This window comes from Humulus lupulus, chromosome X (genome assembly GCF_963169125.1).
Source record: "Humulus lupulus chromosome X, drHumLupu1.1, whole genome shotgun sequence".
Classification (NCBI taxonomy): Eukaryota; Viridiplantae; Streptophyta; class Magnoliopsida; order Rosales; family Cannabaceae; genus Humulus; species Humulus lupulus.
This window is the reverse complement of record NC_084802.1, coordinates 147496766-147512993: the sequence shown is the minus strand read 5'-3', so window position 1 is coordinate 147512993 and position 16228 is coordinate 147496766.

Here is a 16228-nt window from a genome sequence, read left to right as displayed (position 1 = left end):
TACCGGTTGTGAGGTATTCCACTATGGTTGTTATCCAGGTGAATTTTCTGTTAGTCACTCTGACCTCAACCAGTTCTTTCATTATCCTTGGTTGTTCTAAGAAATCCATTGGGACTACGTTTAGTGTATCTGCCTCTTTGGTGGTGGCAAGTCGAGCTAAAGCATTAGCGTTGGAGTTCTACTCGTGGGGTACATGCTCAATGGAGCAGAACTCAAACTTAGACAACTCATCTTTAACCTTAGCAAGACAAGCAACCATTTTGATACCTCAAGTTTGATACTCCCCTAATATTTGATTAGCCATGGAACGCCCTTGATAACCAAGACCATTACACTGTATGTTTAAAATAGTGTAAGACTTGCTAATCAAATCATTTGAATAAATATGTGATCCTAAAGTCATAATCAAGTTAGGGTTAAAACATTTTGGTCATAAACGGACAATTTTCATTAAAATAAATATTTAGCACATGGGATCCCAAAAACAGGGTTTAAAGGACAAATTTACAAACTTCCAAAACAGTTATATACAATCAAAGGCCACTCTAATGGAAAAATACACGTTTTAGGTCTCTGTCCTTGTGCCGTCCCTCGACCGTGGCGGACGAGCAGCTGACAATGTACACCTCGACCCCAAAGCTCTCGAACTCATGGTTGATCCGTCTTACCCTTGCCTTTAACTGCACCACGTAGCACCCGTGAGCTGAGACCCAGCAAGAAAACCATAATAGCATAACATAATCAATAATGATAATCAAATAATTCACAAGACAAGTAATCAGATATTCAATGAGCCATAGCATCAAGCTAACAACAATAACCATTTATATTCAAATTTTATCTCAATCAATACACAAAACTCAGGGTCGATGCCCTTAGGCTGTACCCTCTATTTAACCCACTGACTTCGGCTCGCTTAGGTGGAGTCCAATGTTTATCTGGCTGACCCCAGCTCATAGTGGCTGAGCCGCATCCTGTGCCCAAATTATCAGCCTCAGCTCTCTTAGTCCGTTTATTTTATGCTCACATGGCACATCACAAACATACAACATTTGTATTCAAATATAGGGAATCTCAGTCCCAACACAGCCACACATGGGTGTAGTTTTCTTACCTTTAATTCAAAACGGAGAAAAATGAAATTGTTCTGAGAACGATCCTCAGCCCCGAGCATTGGCGATAAATCTAGTCACTGTATCCAATGGGTAATTGTTAACTTCCAATCCAAATAAACACTTAGAAGACTAAAACTATCCTCGGAGACCTCAAATTCTACTAAACCGGTTAGTAGAAATTTTCCCGAGCACCTAGGTTCGAACCCCCCTGAGCCTTACCAATTCTAGAAACAATTCTAAGGCTAAAATCCCCACGCGGGTCACGACTTGGCTTAGTGGGTTGTGACTTGCCCCCAAGTCAGAGAGAAATTACCTAAGCCAAAGGGGAGGTGGGCCACGACTTGGCCTAGTGGGTCGCGGTGCGCTCCCAAATCAGAGAGCAACCCAGGCCAAAATGGCCACACGCATCGTGGCGCCCCAGGGCTGGGTTGCGACACGCCCCCTTCAAGCCCAGAAAATCTGGATTTTTCACATGCTTCTCCTAGCCAAGAACCTCAAGACCTTAACCCTGAATTTTACCTAAACAAACCTCTCGAATTTAACATCAAGCTAGTTACGAATTGAAGACCTTAATTCACCTGTTTAAACATAAAACTACCACAATACAGACTGAAGTTTCTATCCCAAATCAGTGACAATTCATCATTGAATTACTCAACTTAAATCCCATTCTAATAAACTAGATTCTTTAGCAAAATCCAGGTTATGAACTTACCACTATTATGGTTGAATTCCAACAAGTTCTAGATAAAAATTCCAGCTTGAGTCCCCCCTAAGCTTACTGCCCCTTTTTCTCCTTCCTTAACTTCAGAGCAAATTGAGAGAGAGTGAGAGAGGGAGTAAACTGTGAAAGAGAGAGATGAGAGTGTTTGAGAGTTCTACTTCTTTCTGCCTTAGCCCTAGGTGATTCCTAAGTATATCCTTTTGTTTCTAGGCAAAAGACCTTATTGCCCTTCTAAATCAACTAGCCATCAAGTTGTCCCTAGGGGTAAAATGGTCCATTCCCTCCAGTTCCCGCTAATTCCTCAAATGTTCCTAATATTTACCCATTAATCCCGTCATCCAATTAATAACCAATTATTTATTCAATATCTAATAATTCCTCAATTATTCTCTAAATTCCCAAAAATATCCCTAGGCCCCTCCCGAGCCAGGTATTAATCCCCACTGTGACTATTTTGCTAATCCACTCACTAGGACAATCTTCAGCCATACGCTGCAAATATATTTACATAATAATGTGGTCTCAATGATTCATCACGTATAATCACATCTATGCCCTCAACGGGCTTAAATTACAAATATGCCCTTATAAACTATAAAAGGCCCACATGCATATCTAATACTCACAAACATTCATGTCACATAGTTATATAATCATATAAATCATGCATGCCACACAATCATGCATCTAAACATTTAAATCTCACATATACCAATTATGCCCTCTTGGCACGCTAATCAAGGCCCTTAAGCCTTATTAGTGATTTTGGGTTGTTACAAGCCACGAGCTGGGAATCACTATAACATTGGATCGCCATTTCTTTAAGTTCTTTTTCCACCTATATTCCTGCCAATAGATCTTCGTAGTTTTTTTCATTGTTAAATTCCTTGAACCCGAACCTTAGGGATGTATGGAATCGATATCCCCAGGTGAGATCAGAATTATCCCAACTCCAGATATGTTCTCGTTAGATGATCCATCAACAAAGAGGTTCCAAAACTCCTGAATTGGTTTTGTCATTGGCTTGTCCTGAAAACCCGTACATTTGGCCACAAAGTCACGAGCATTTAACACTCGATGTTTGTGCATGGAATGTACAATATCTTAAACTGACTAAGTTCGATGTCTCACTTAAGCAAATGTCTTGATGTTTCAGGCTTTTGCAAGATCTGTCTTAATGGTTGATCAGTCCAGACGTTGATGGTGTGGGATTGGAAATACAGCTTGAGTTTTCTCAAGGCCAAGATCAAGCAGAACATGTGTTTTTCTATTAGAGGATATAGGGATTTCGCTCCCAGAAGTCTTTTACCCACGTAGTACACTTGTTTCTGCGCTCGATTATCCTCTTAAAGTAATAAGGCGTTGATAGCATTTTCTATCACAGCTAAGTATAAGAGAAAATATTCACCAACTATTAGTTTTGAAAATATGGGGGGGTTTGGCCAGGTGAGTTTTCAGATCATAAAGTGCCTTCTCTCATTCTTCGGTCCACTCAAACTTTTGTTTCCTCTGAGCAAGTTGTAAAATGGGAGACACTTGTCAGTTGATTTTTAAACGAAACGGTTTAGGGCCGCTACTCTCCCTATTAGGCTCTGTAATTCTTTACACAACCTGGGCGAGTGCATTTCTAACAATGACCTAATCTTCTTTAGGTTCACCTCTATTCCCCTTTTGTTGAAAATGAAGCCCATAAATTTTCCCGACAAAACCCCAAAGGTGCACTTCTAGGGATTTAGCTTCATGTCATATTTCCTTAGCATGCCAAAAAATTGTTCCTAGTCGGATACATGGTTATTGACAGTCACTGACTTAACGAGCATATCATTGACATACACTTACAGTCGTTGGTACGTTGCCCCAGCATTCTTCAGCCATAACCTTGTAGCAATATACGCTATGCTCAGTCATGAAGCTAGTGAGCTCTTGGACTGCAGGGTCCATCACGATCTAGTTATATCCAGAATATGCGTCTATGAAAGACATGAGCTCGTGACTGATTGTTGGGTCTACCAAATGATCGATTAGAGGTAGTGGAAAACAATCCTTAGGAAAGGCCATATTGAGGTCGGAGAAGTCAATGCAAGTTCTCCATTTCCCATTGGGTTTTGGGACCAAAACACGGTTAGCAACCCAGGTAGGATATTTTGCTTCCTCGATGAATCAACACTTAAGTAGGTGAGCAACTTCTTCTTCTAAAAGTTCTGATCGCTCTTTCCCCCAAAAGGCTTTGTTTTTGTGCCTTTCTAAGTACATTCCTTTCCAAATTTAGAGTATGGATGATTACATTTGATTTGATTCTCACCATATCTTCATGTGACTAGGAGAAGACGTCTAGGTTATTTCTCAAAAACTCGACCAGCTCCTTCCTTTTAGTTCCAAGATTTTTTCCAACTTTTACTACCCTTGAAGGTGCTTCTGGGTCCATGCTGATTTCCTCGAGCTCTTCCAATGATTGGATTTCAGAATTCTCTTCACCTAATCTTGGATCAATGTCATCTTTTTGTATGACCTCGTTACTTCCTTCTTGAGGCTTCTCCGCCATATGGGAAATTTTCATTACCCGAAGCTCCTCTCCTCCCTAAATAGTGACCATTGCTTGCTATCCAGGTTGTGATTTTCCCTTCATGGCAATGCTATAGCATTCTCTGGTAGCGAGCTAGTCTCCTCTCACAGTACATACATCGGAGGTTGAGGGGAACTTCATCGCTAGGCGTCGGATCAAGGTGATAGCCTCAAAAGTCATCAGCACGAGTTGTCACAAAATCGCAATGTATGCGGCTGGACAATCGTTTACAACAGAATCGAGTATTTTAGAAACAGTTCGCATATCATCCCCTAGCATAGATACAAGTCAGGTCATCCCTATTGCTGTCGTTCCTTCTCTTGAGAATCCTTATAGGGTCATTGAGGTTGCCTTGAGATCAGTTATGGACAATCCCATATTTTCTTGGGTGGACCTGAATAGCAAGTTTACCGAGTTCCATTCTCAACCAATATCCTCTGTACCCTTCGATTGGCGAGCAGAACAGTTAGCACCAATCGATCATTATGTGGGAACTGAACGTGCTAGTGTCCACTTCCGTGAAAATGATTGGTTATTTCTCCAACCGTTGTTGCTTTGGTAAACTTTGCTCCAGAATAAAGTCAGTACCGTTGTGGGTTTTTAGCTCCTATATGTATCTTTTTTGGGCTCCATTACTTGTGCTAGCCAAATTGGGTCCTCTGGCAATAGTTGTTACATCCCCTCCTACTATTGGAGGGGAAGACTTGGTTCCTCTGGTCTGTCTGAGCCCGAGGTTGGGTAATTGGGAAGTACTCAATTTCAGGCATTACTCTGTTGGTTGTCCAGCTTGGATGAGTGTTTCGATCTTGCCTTTTAGTTGTCGACAATCATCAGTATTATGGCCAAAGTCGTTGTGATATTGGCAGAACTTAGCAGGGTCTCTCGCCAAGAAAATATGCTCTTGTGTATCAGTAAGGTTGGTATAGGTGGTGTAGATGGGCTTGAACTTTTCTCCGAGCCTGTTCTTTTTGGATCCATTCTGGTTGCCCTCACTAGTCCCCTTTTGCTTATTGTTCCTCGCCTTGTTATTTTGGGTAATAGGTTGAACCGTAGCTACAACATCTGCCACCGCTCCAGCAGGTTGAACATGGGTCTGGCTGGTTCTTGTAACAACAGATCGCGCCTCCTTCAGATTTATCCATTCTCGAGCCCAAGCTAGGAATTCATCTACACTCTTTAATCCTTTTTACTGGAGTTCTTGCGTATTTTCCATGACCTTGGAGCTATCATCAACATCCCTAGCTTGTGCTCCTGCTTTGGTGAACATGTTTAGATATGCTTTCAAGGACTCACCAGGTTGTTGTTTTATGCTAGCCAGCAAATCAACCTCAATGCGAGTTTCCTTCGAAGCTCAAAACTATCTCTTAAATTCGGAAGACAATTTCTTCCACGAGGAGATTGAATGTCTTTTGTACTTGTTGAAACCCAATCTTTCGAGTCTGGTCAGAGTTGTGTGGGAACAAGATTCATCTTAAGTCGAACCTGACATTGTGGGCCATCATTAATGTATTGATCATCTCGAGATGGTTGAATGGGTCAATGTTTCAATCATATGTGGGCATGGTCGGCATCCTAAAGCCAATAGGATACAAAGCTGTAGCATCCCAAATTTACTAATAAGGCTTAGGGCCTTGATTATTGTGCCTAGAGGACAATAAGTGATTTATTATTATTATATGTGAATTTGATGAGTATGTGATTAGAAATGTATGTTTAGGAGAATTAAATATGCATGTGGGCCCCGTCTGGTTATTAGGGGCATGTTTGTAATTTTAGCCCGGTGAGAGCATAAATGTGATAAATGTGGTAAATGTGATTTACTTGTGATATATCTGTGTAGTGCGGTCCAAGACAGTCATTGGGAGCTATCATCCAGAAAGTGACAACGGGGTCGAAAATCTGACTCGGGACGAGTCGAGGGGTAATTCAGGTATTAGATGTTTTATGGGCTTATCAGGTTATGGAAACAAATATTTGGAGATATATTTGAGGTTAGAATGTTTAAGAAGGAATATTGGGGATAATTATCCTTAAGCACTAATTTATTCCAGCTAATTTTCGTAATACACTGTTGGCAAAAAATCGCGTCAACAATTTGGTGCTTTCATTGAGAGTTGTAAATTAGTGCCATTGAAAAAGATTCAGGAGAAAGCTCATCATGGTGGTCACTCATTCAAGGCATGGTAACGAAACAGATCAGCATGGTGGGCAGGAGGCTCACCATACCGCTATTTTCGACGAGCAAAACCCGGAGATAAAGCAGCGGTCAAGAAAGCAACCGATGGGCCACGACAACACCTGAAGTTTAGCACCTCTACCGCTGAATCCGAACCCAGATTACTTGACTGCGGTAGAGATGGAGAACATGTATTTGAGGAGCCATCTAGCCAAGGGAAATAAACAAATCGAGGAAGTCTTGGCTCGGCTACCCCCTCTTGCAACCGACGTTAACGTCGGAAAGAGGCAAGGTGAGACTCGTAAGTCTCATCGGGATAGTCGACCCAGGCCAAGTCGATCGGTTAGAACCTCAACTCCAAGTTCTACTCCCGTTTACCCAGTCACCAAGAAACCCCGTTTGGTGGCTTTCCCAAGAATCACCAACGAGTCAGCCGGTCGGTCGAACCCGACTCCGAGTTTAATGCCACTGTCGAATGCCCATGGCAACCCATGCAGAAATCAAGGACAAACTGACAAAGACGGCATATGCCGACAAACTTCCCTATACCATAATCAGATCGCCATGCACAGGGAACCGGAAATAGAGTAGTGCAACTGTGGGCTAGTTTGGTCCGACCTAATGGGACAAGAATTGCTTCACCAATCAAATACCCTCTGTAGCTGATAAGGCATCTATCCCCACCTCGTTATGCTCGAGACGTTTCTGCCTACGGAATCAGCAGGAGGAATCCTCCTCTCGGTGCCCCTACTCATGTCCCGCGAGCACGTGGGAATGCTCCAGATCCTCATCCTCGACCGCAAAGTCTGAGCTTCACTAATTGGACATAGGATCATCGAAGTGGTAGGACCAGCACAGATTTAAGGAATCAACTGAGTTCAGCTCAAAACCCTCGGGCTGATCCACATACCGATCTTCAAGATCTCTTAAACTCATGAAGGACCAACCCGGCTCGCGATGGATTCAGCGACACTCACCACGAGGGAAGTCCTTCCAAAGTACGTGATAACGGGAATGCCCCACCAAACCCAGCTCGAACTTGGAGGGACAACAACCCGTCAAATGCGTACGGTCGAACGGGAACTGTTGATATGCCCCAGGGAACCAAGGATCCAACCCTCGAAAGGCTAGCTAGATGGAGGAAATGATGAAAGGACTTCTATCAGAAAAGGAAAAAGATGAGTACGACTCAGGGGATGAGCTCGAGCTTTTTGCCCCCAACATCGCAGCAACACCATACCCACCAGGTTTCAGGATGCCCCATTTATCAAAATTCAACGACGATGGAGATTCCTCCGACCATTTGGGGATGTTCAATACCCTAATGATGGCCCATAACATCGGACCCGAGTTAAGTTGCTTAGTATTCCCTTCGACTCTGGTCGGACCGGCCATGCAATGGTTCAAGCAATACAAGAAGCATTCTATCAGCTCATGGAAGAGCTTCTCCGCTGACTTCAAGAGGCCATTCCGAGCTTCTCAAGCAGCTCGGATAAAGGCAGACTCCCTGGCAAACGTAAAGCAGTAGCCCGGAGAGCCTCTGAAAGCTTACCTGAGTAGGTTTGCCAACATCGCTACGCGAGCTAGACACACGGATGAAAGCTCTAGGATTATGGCGATGAGAAAAGGAATCCCTGTCGGAGGCGACCTGTGGAATGAGATCAAGAGAAAGGGCGTCAACACAGTGGATAAGTTCCTAAACAAGGCTCAGAGGTGGATCAACCTGGAAGAGGCACGAGCTTCGGTTGCAGGAACCAGCCAAGTCCCTGCCCAGCCCATTGGAGAGGTAACGGACGTGGCAGCCACGAATCAAACCATTATCCAGAATAACCACAGGGGAGGAAACAAGAGGAAGGGAAGTGGCAAGGGTAGCCAGAATGGTTCGAAGAAGAATAAACTCATGGAGAAGTTCAAACCAATCTACACAACTTACGCCGACCTCACAGATACCAGAGAGCACATCTTCTTGGAAAATTATGCCCGCCTTCTGTGGAAGAAGCCGGAGCCTCTAAAAAATCAAAGGGTGAAGAGAGACCGTTCAAAAAAATTTTGATTGCACAGTGACATTGGTCACAACACCGATGACTGCAGGCATTTGAAGGATGAGATCGAGACCCTCATCCGGGCCAGGCCCCTGGCTCAGTACGCCTGGAATCGAGCCACTCCTAATCAGCCCACTGGGCAAAACATTAAATCAGCTCTGGAAGCCCCCGAAAGTCAATCCGGAGCCCAGGTTAGTCAGGACACCCCTCCTCCGATAATACGAGGTGAAATAACCACCATCTCTAGATGCCCTCATTTGGAAGGCACGAGCAGAAATGCCCAGAAGAGGTATGTCAATGAGCTGAGATCTCACAATGAAGTTGAGTTCGTCCTAGAGCAGCATTTGTCTAAATAGCAACAATTGGAGAAAGAACCGATCAGTTTTATTGAAGAAGACGCTAGTCATGTCCAGTTCCCGCATAACGACCCTCTAGTCATAACTGTCCAGCTCGCCAATTGGAGAGTTAGGCGGACCTTGGTCGATAACCGGAGTTTTGTGGACTTGCTATTTAGGTCTACATTGGAGAAAATGGGATTGTCTGTGGCTGAACTATAGGCAACCTCCGTGATGTTGTATGGGTTTTCTGAAGAAGGTTCGACAGCTATCAGAACGAACGAGTTGGTGATAACCCTGGGTGAGGGACCACGAAATGTTTCCAAGCTACTCGAGTTTGTGGTCGTGGATTGTCCGACCGCATACAATGCAATCTTGGGAAGGCCCACGCTGATGGCATTCGAAGCCATAACTTCCGTCCGCCACCTCGTGATAAAATTCCCTTCATCCATGGGAACATGTACTATCCGAGGAGATCAGCTCGCTGCTATGGAATGCTATAGCATTTCCATGAAGGGAAAATTACAACCTGGGCAGCAGACTATGGCCATGCAGGATCGAGGAGATGAATCCCAGGGAGTTGCAGAGGAACTGCCCTGAGTGAGGATATTGATCCCTGAATGGGTGAGGATAGATCCGAGCTTCAGGCTATTGAAGACCTCGAAAAAGTAAATATTGATCCCAAAGATGCTTCGAGGGTCGTTAAGCTCGGGAAAAATCTTGACGCTGAAAGAAAGGTAGAGTTGGTCACCTTTTTACAAGATAATCTAGATGTTTTCGCTTGATTCCATGAAGACATGATAGGAATCAGCTCGAGTGTCATCATGAAACCACTAAATTTGGACAAAAGCATGCCTACGAAATCCCAGAAACAGAGGCGTCTGGGTACGACCCGAGCTGAAGTACTGGAAGAAGAAGTAGCTAGGCTTTTGAAATGCAGCTTTATCCACGAGGCTAAGTATCCAATCTGGGTCACCAATCCTGTCCTAGTCCAAAAGCCAAATGGAAAATGGCAGACCTACATCGATTTCTCCGATCAAAACAAAGCATGCCCCAAGGATTGCTTCCCCTTGCCAAGGATTGACTAGTTCGTGGACGCCACCGCAAGGCATGAGCTCATGTCCTTCATGGATGCGTACTCTGGATATAACCAGATCTCCATGAACCCTGCGGACCCACAGCATACCAGCTTCATGACTCCAACCATTGTGTACTGTTATAAAGTCATGCTCTTCAGGCTGAAAAACATCGGGGCGACCTACCAAAGGTTGGTCAACAGAATGTTTGCTGATCAAATCAGGAAAAACATGGAAGTTATGGTGATGATATGTTGGACATGTCAAAGACTGTCGATAACCATGTCTCCGATCTGAAGGAATGTTTTGGAATTCTAAGGAAGTATAGTATGAGGCTGAACCCCGAGAAATGTACTTTCGGAGTGGCATCGGGAAAATTTCTGGGATTCATAGTCAACATCAGGGGGATAGAGGCGAACCCTGATAAAATCAGATCCCTGCTAGAGATGCCTTCGCCCGGGTTGCATAAAAATGTCCAGAGTCTAACAGGAAGGGTGGCGACCCTCAATCGGTTTGTTACTAAATCCACCGACAAATGTCTGCCATTCTACAACCTGCTTCGGGGGAACAAAAAGTTCGAATGGACTTAGGAGTGCAAGCAAGATTTCATCGACCTGAAGACACATTTGTCCAAGCCACCAGTGTTACCAAAACCAACGGCAGGAGAGCCCTTTTTTCTCTATTTAGCCGTGACGGAGAATGCGACCAGCGCCGTGTTGGTCAGGGTGGAGGATAGAGCTCAAAAGCCAGTATATTATATAAGCAAAAGACTTCTCGGAGTAGAATCTTGGTATCCCCTAATGGAAAAGATGGCGTTCTGCTTTATTACGGCTTCCAGCAAGCTTAGGCCATATTTCCAATCCCACTTAATCCACGTCATGACCGATCAACCTTTAAGGCAGGTGCTGCAGAAACCCGAAACATCAGGACGACTATTGAAATGGGGAATCGAGCTCAGCCAGTTCGAGATACTGTATATACCCTGAACTATGATCAAAAGCCAAGCCTTGGCTGATTTCATGGTTGAATGCACTAGATTCCAGGAAGAGCCCTTGAGAGAACCAGTGTTGGAATTATGGAGAATCTTCGTAGATGGGTCATCTAATGAGAACGGGTCCGGAGCTGGGATCATCTTAATATCCCCTGAAGGGCATCATTTCCACTCCGCTCTGCGGTTTGGGTTCGTGGCGTCCAACAACAAAGCCGAATACGAAGCCCTATTGTCTTGGCTTAGAGTGGCGAAGGAGTTGAAAGCCAGGGTCGTCCACTGCTATAGCGATTCCCAGCTCGTAGTAAACCATGTGTCTGGGGAATATCAAGCTCGAGGGGCCCAAATGGCGGCTTACCTGGCCAAGGTCAAGAAGAAGCTATCCGAGTTTGAGTATAGCCTAGTCGAGCAGATCACTCACGAACAGAACGCCAATGCCGACGCTCTGGCTAGACTTGCTACCTCCAAAGAAGCCGAGACTCTGAGCAAAGTTCCAGTGGAATTCTTGGAAAGCCCGAGCATTGCGGAAAGTGCGATGGAGGTCGAGATGATCAATACCAGACCGACCTGGATCACTCCTATAATAGAATATCTTACGACAGGGAAATTGCCTGAGGAACGAAAAGACACGAGGAGAATACTCTATCAAGTATACAGTCATAGACAAAACGCTGTACCGACGTGGTCATTCCTTGCCCCTTCTACGGTGTGTTCTGCCAGAGGAAGCCAAAACTAGTTTGCAGGAGGTGCATGAAGGCTTCTGTGGGGATCACGCTAGGGGGGAAAATCTGGCCTTAAAAATATTAAGGCAGGGGTACTTTACGCTAGTGTGATAAGTTCCAGCGGTTTGCCACCATCACCCGAGCTTCTCCAGTCGAGCTAAAAATGATATCATCCCCCTAGCCATTCACGGTATGGGGGATCAATTTAATTGGAGCGCTGCCCATGGGGAAGGGAGGAGTTCGCTGCGCAGTAGTGGCCATAGACTATTTTACAAAGTTGGCGGAAGCATTGCCCCTGGCGAAAATCACCGCAAAAAGAGTCCTCGACTTCGTGGTCAAGAATGTTGTTTGCCGGTTCGAACTGGCAAGAAAGATTGTATCAGACAATGGGACACAGTTCAATATCGACCTCTTCATCGAATTTTGTGAGCGACACGGTATAATCAAAAGCTTCTCCTCAGTGGCCTACCCACAGGACAACTGGCAGGTCGAGGCTGTGAATAAAACTCTCAAAGAAAGCCTTAAGAAGAGGTTGGACGAGGCCAAGGGAGTATGAGCCGAGCAGCTCCTGGAGGTGCTGTGGGAATACTGGACCTCCCAACGAACTTCCAAGGGGCACACCCCTATCTCCCAAAATTTTGGAAGTGAGGCCGTCCTCCTTGTCGAAACAAAGATAGCCACGCATAAGCTCCGGACCTTTAGCCCGGAGCTGAACGATGAACTACTCAGCGCGTCCCTCGACCTTATTGATGAAAAACGAGAAGATTCAAAGCTATAGCTTGCGCATTATGAACAAAAAATCACTCATTACTTTAATTCAAAGGTCAAGAAGCGTGTCTTTGGTTTAGGCAAGGACCCCAAAGACGGTGCCTTAGGTCCAAGTTGGGAAGGGCCCTATTAGATAGTGGAGATCATACAGAAGGGTACTTTTAAATTTGCCCGACTTAATGGAGTAACGGTGCCACAGATCTGGAATGCTATACATTTGAAAAAGTACTATCAATGATCATATCACTTGTCTATGTAAGGCTCAGATATAAAAGCCATTTAATTTTAGAAATATAAAATAAATTATGGTATATTTGTATCTTTGTATGGTTTCATCTACTTATTAGTTTAAAGTAACCCAGAAAGTCCACTTCCTGATTACTTGAGGGGCAGATAGCCCGAGAACTAGGTTCCCAAACTTAGAAAAAGCGAGGTGTCGATAAAACTAATGCGAACTAGGTTTTTAATTAAAAACCCCGGATTCAATCGGGTCCAGGGCCTGATACTTAACAGGTAGGATATAAATCGTCATTTTTGGTTACGGCAAGAAGAAAAATATATATCTCGACCTAAGGGTCATTTCCTAAAGCTTTAAAAGTGCACGTCATGAAGCATGAGAAAGAAATCAAAGAATAAATAAAACTTAAATACTTAAATTATAGATAAATTGTGTCGAGGAGAATAACCTCGTGCTTAACGTTTACAAAAAAAATAAATGTATAGCGTAAGTGAAGGCAAATAAAATCTCTAAGACTCTCCATGCTGCTCTGAGGATGTCACCTCCTCGATCTCCTGCTCGCCAGCGACAGAGGCCTCCCCAGTCTCAGACTGCAGCTCTTGTTGAAGCCGAGCCTTGAACTTCTCGAGGTAGTGCCCCCACACTTCGGAGGCCATAGAGGAGAGGTTTCCGCCCTGATTGAAGGCCCAGCAGTGGTACAGCATGCTCTCCATGAAGGATGTCGATGCCTTCTTTTCCTCCTGAATAGCTGCCTTGACCTCCAGTTTTTTGGCTCTGGCCCCCTCGAGCTCGGCCTGAAGGGAAACCAAGGTAGCCTTTGCCACATGCTCACCCTCTTGAGTTGTAGTTAAGGCAACCTTTGCCACCTGTTCGCTTGCTTGGACCGCTGCCAAAGCAGCCTTGGCTTTCTGTTCGCTTTGTTGAGAGGCGGCGAGAGCAGCTTGGGCTGCAGTCAGGGCAGCCTGAGCAGTTTGGAGCTCAGCATTTAGTTCATCATTCCTGGCCCTAGCCCAAGATATGCTGCGATTTTGAGCCAAGGCCGCCTGCAAAAAGCAAGGAAACAGTTAGGCACATACCAGGGAAAAATAATAAAAGTCAGGTCAGGGAAAATGCTTACTGTGAGGTTCATTCCCAGGATTGATTTCATAACATTCTCCGGGCTCCTCTCCTCGATCGCCCTCAGGTCGTTGGGCTTGGCCTTATAAAAGTGCTCCACCGCGTAGTTGTCCATCTCGTAGACAGTCCCCCAGAAAGTGTCTGGAATTTGTTCCAGGTCATAGATGTTGACGGGGATGCGAACAATGGCGGCGGGGACTACCAGAGTTGGGGGACCAGCTGGCGCTACCGGATCCCGAGTAGAGGCTGGGGGAAAGCAAGGAGGGGGTGCATCTGGACCCCTCTTCTCCGAGGCTACGGCGGGCAGAGCTCCCGAGCCCGAGCCTTTACCCTTGGCCGGGGATTTGGAAGCAGTCGCGGCCGAGGGCGGCGTTTTCTTTGCCATGGGCCAAAGTTTCTTGACGAGGGGACCCTCACTGGATCTCCCTTCTTGGAACATCAAGCAGATGTCAGGTTCCCCTCGATGTGCCATCTGCTTGCCTGAAAAAGAATGGGAAATGCGTTAAATATGCATATACGTTCATTAGTTTACAAAGAAAATACGTACAAAGTAACAAAAAATCCTACCCTTCAAGCTAGACGAAGAGTCTATTTCCACGACCTTCGACCTTAGAATTTCTATAGGGGAAGGAGAGTCTAAGTCAACCACTTCTTGGATTAGGGGAGGCTCTGGGTCAGGCACTACCTCAGGACTATACTCCTCTATGTATTGCCTAAGTCCAGGAGCAACAACACCTTGGAGAAGGGATGGCCACGTCCTAAGATTGGTTCCATACTCTTCAAAGAAGGCCAACCTAAAGGACAAGGTATTATCTACTACTACAGTCCACCTAGGATGGCCCATGTCATGACGAAGAACTCAATGATCTACACACTAGAACAAGGTTATGTTACGGTCCGGGTCATTAGGATGACGGTGCACGAGCTGGTTTGGATTAAACCTGACTAGCCTAAGGTCAGCAACAACCCTATCTAAATCCCTAAAGGGATATGGGTCACCTTGGCTAGAGGGGCCGGCGGCTGCCCCCCAACGTAGCTCGGCCAGCAATGGGGTCCTGGACAGCCTCAGGAGATCGCCTCTTTTGTACGAGGGGTATCTCATCCTCTTCTAGCTCATCACTGTCGATGGCCTCAGCGTTCCTTTTAGGAATGTGCGGGAGCTCGCGAATTATAGGAACGTTGGCCCGCGTTCTTCTGAATAGGATGGGAGCTGGTTAACAACCCCTAGATAACCTAGAGACCAAAGACCCAACCCTCGAACGACTGGCCTTGATGGAGGAGAAAATGAATAAGTTCTTATATGGAAATGGGATTGATGATTGTGACTTCGGTGAGGAGCTCGAACCTTTCGCTCTGAACATCGCAGCAGTTGTGTATCCTATTGGCTTCAAGATATCGAACATGCCTTCATTTGATGGAAACACAGATCCATTCGACCACCTCGAGATTTTCAATACGTTGATGATGGCCCATAATGTCGAATTTGACCTAAGGTGTATACTGTTCCCCACGACTCTAATCAGACCTGCCAGATAGTGGTTCAAGAAATTCAAAAAACATTCGATAAGCTCTTGGAAGAAGCTGTCTTCCGAGTTTAGGAAAGCGTTCCTAGCTTCAAACGCAACTCGCATAGAGGCCGACTAATTGGCAACCATAAAACAGCAACCCCGTGAGTCCTTGAAAGAATATCTGAGCAAATTCACCAACATGAGCTAGAGACGCTGAAGATGGCTCCAAGCTCATGGCGATGAGAACAGGAATTCTGGTGGGAGGTGATCTATAGTAGGAGCACCAGCCAAAAGGGGTTAAAAGTGTAGATGAGTTCTTGGCCCGAGCTCAGGTGTGGATAAACATGGAAGAGGCATGATCTTCATTCGTAAGAACCAGCCAGGCCCCTATCCAAACAGCTGGACCGGTGACAGGTGTTGCAGCTACGGCTCATCCTGTTACAAAGAATATCCAAGTGGGAAACAATAAAAGGAAAGGAAATGGAGAGGGCAACCAGAACGGCATGAAGAAGAACAAGTCCAGGGAAAATTCAAGCTTGTTTATGGCACCTACATTGACCTAATGGATACACGGGAACATATCTTCCTGGCAAACTCTAATCGCCTTCCGTGGAAGAAATCATAATCTTTATGGCATCAGAGTGCAAAGAGAAATCCCTCAAATTTTTGTCGATACCACAATGACATCGGTTGTAATACCGATGATTGCCGACAGTTGAAGGATGAGATTGAGACTCTCATTCGGGTTGGATCGTTAGCCCTGTACACCCGAAATCGAGTTGCTCCCAATCTATCTGTTGGGCAGAATTCTCGTAAGCTCTGGAAACTCCGACAGGTCAGCTGAGGACTCAGATGGA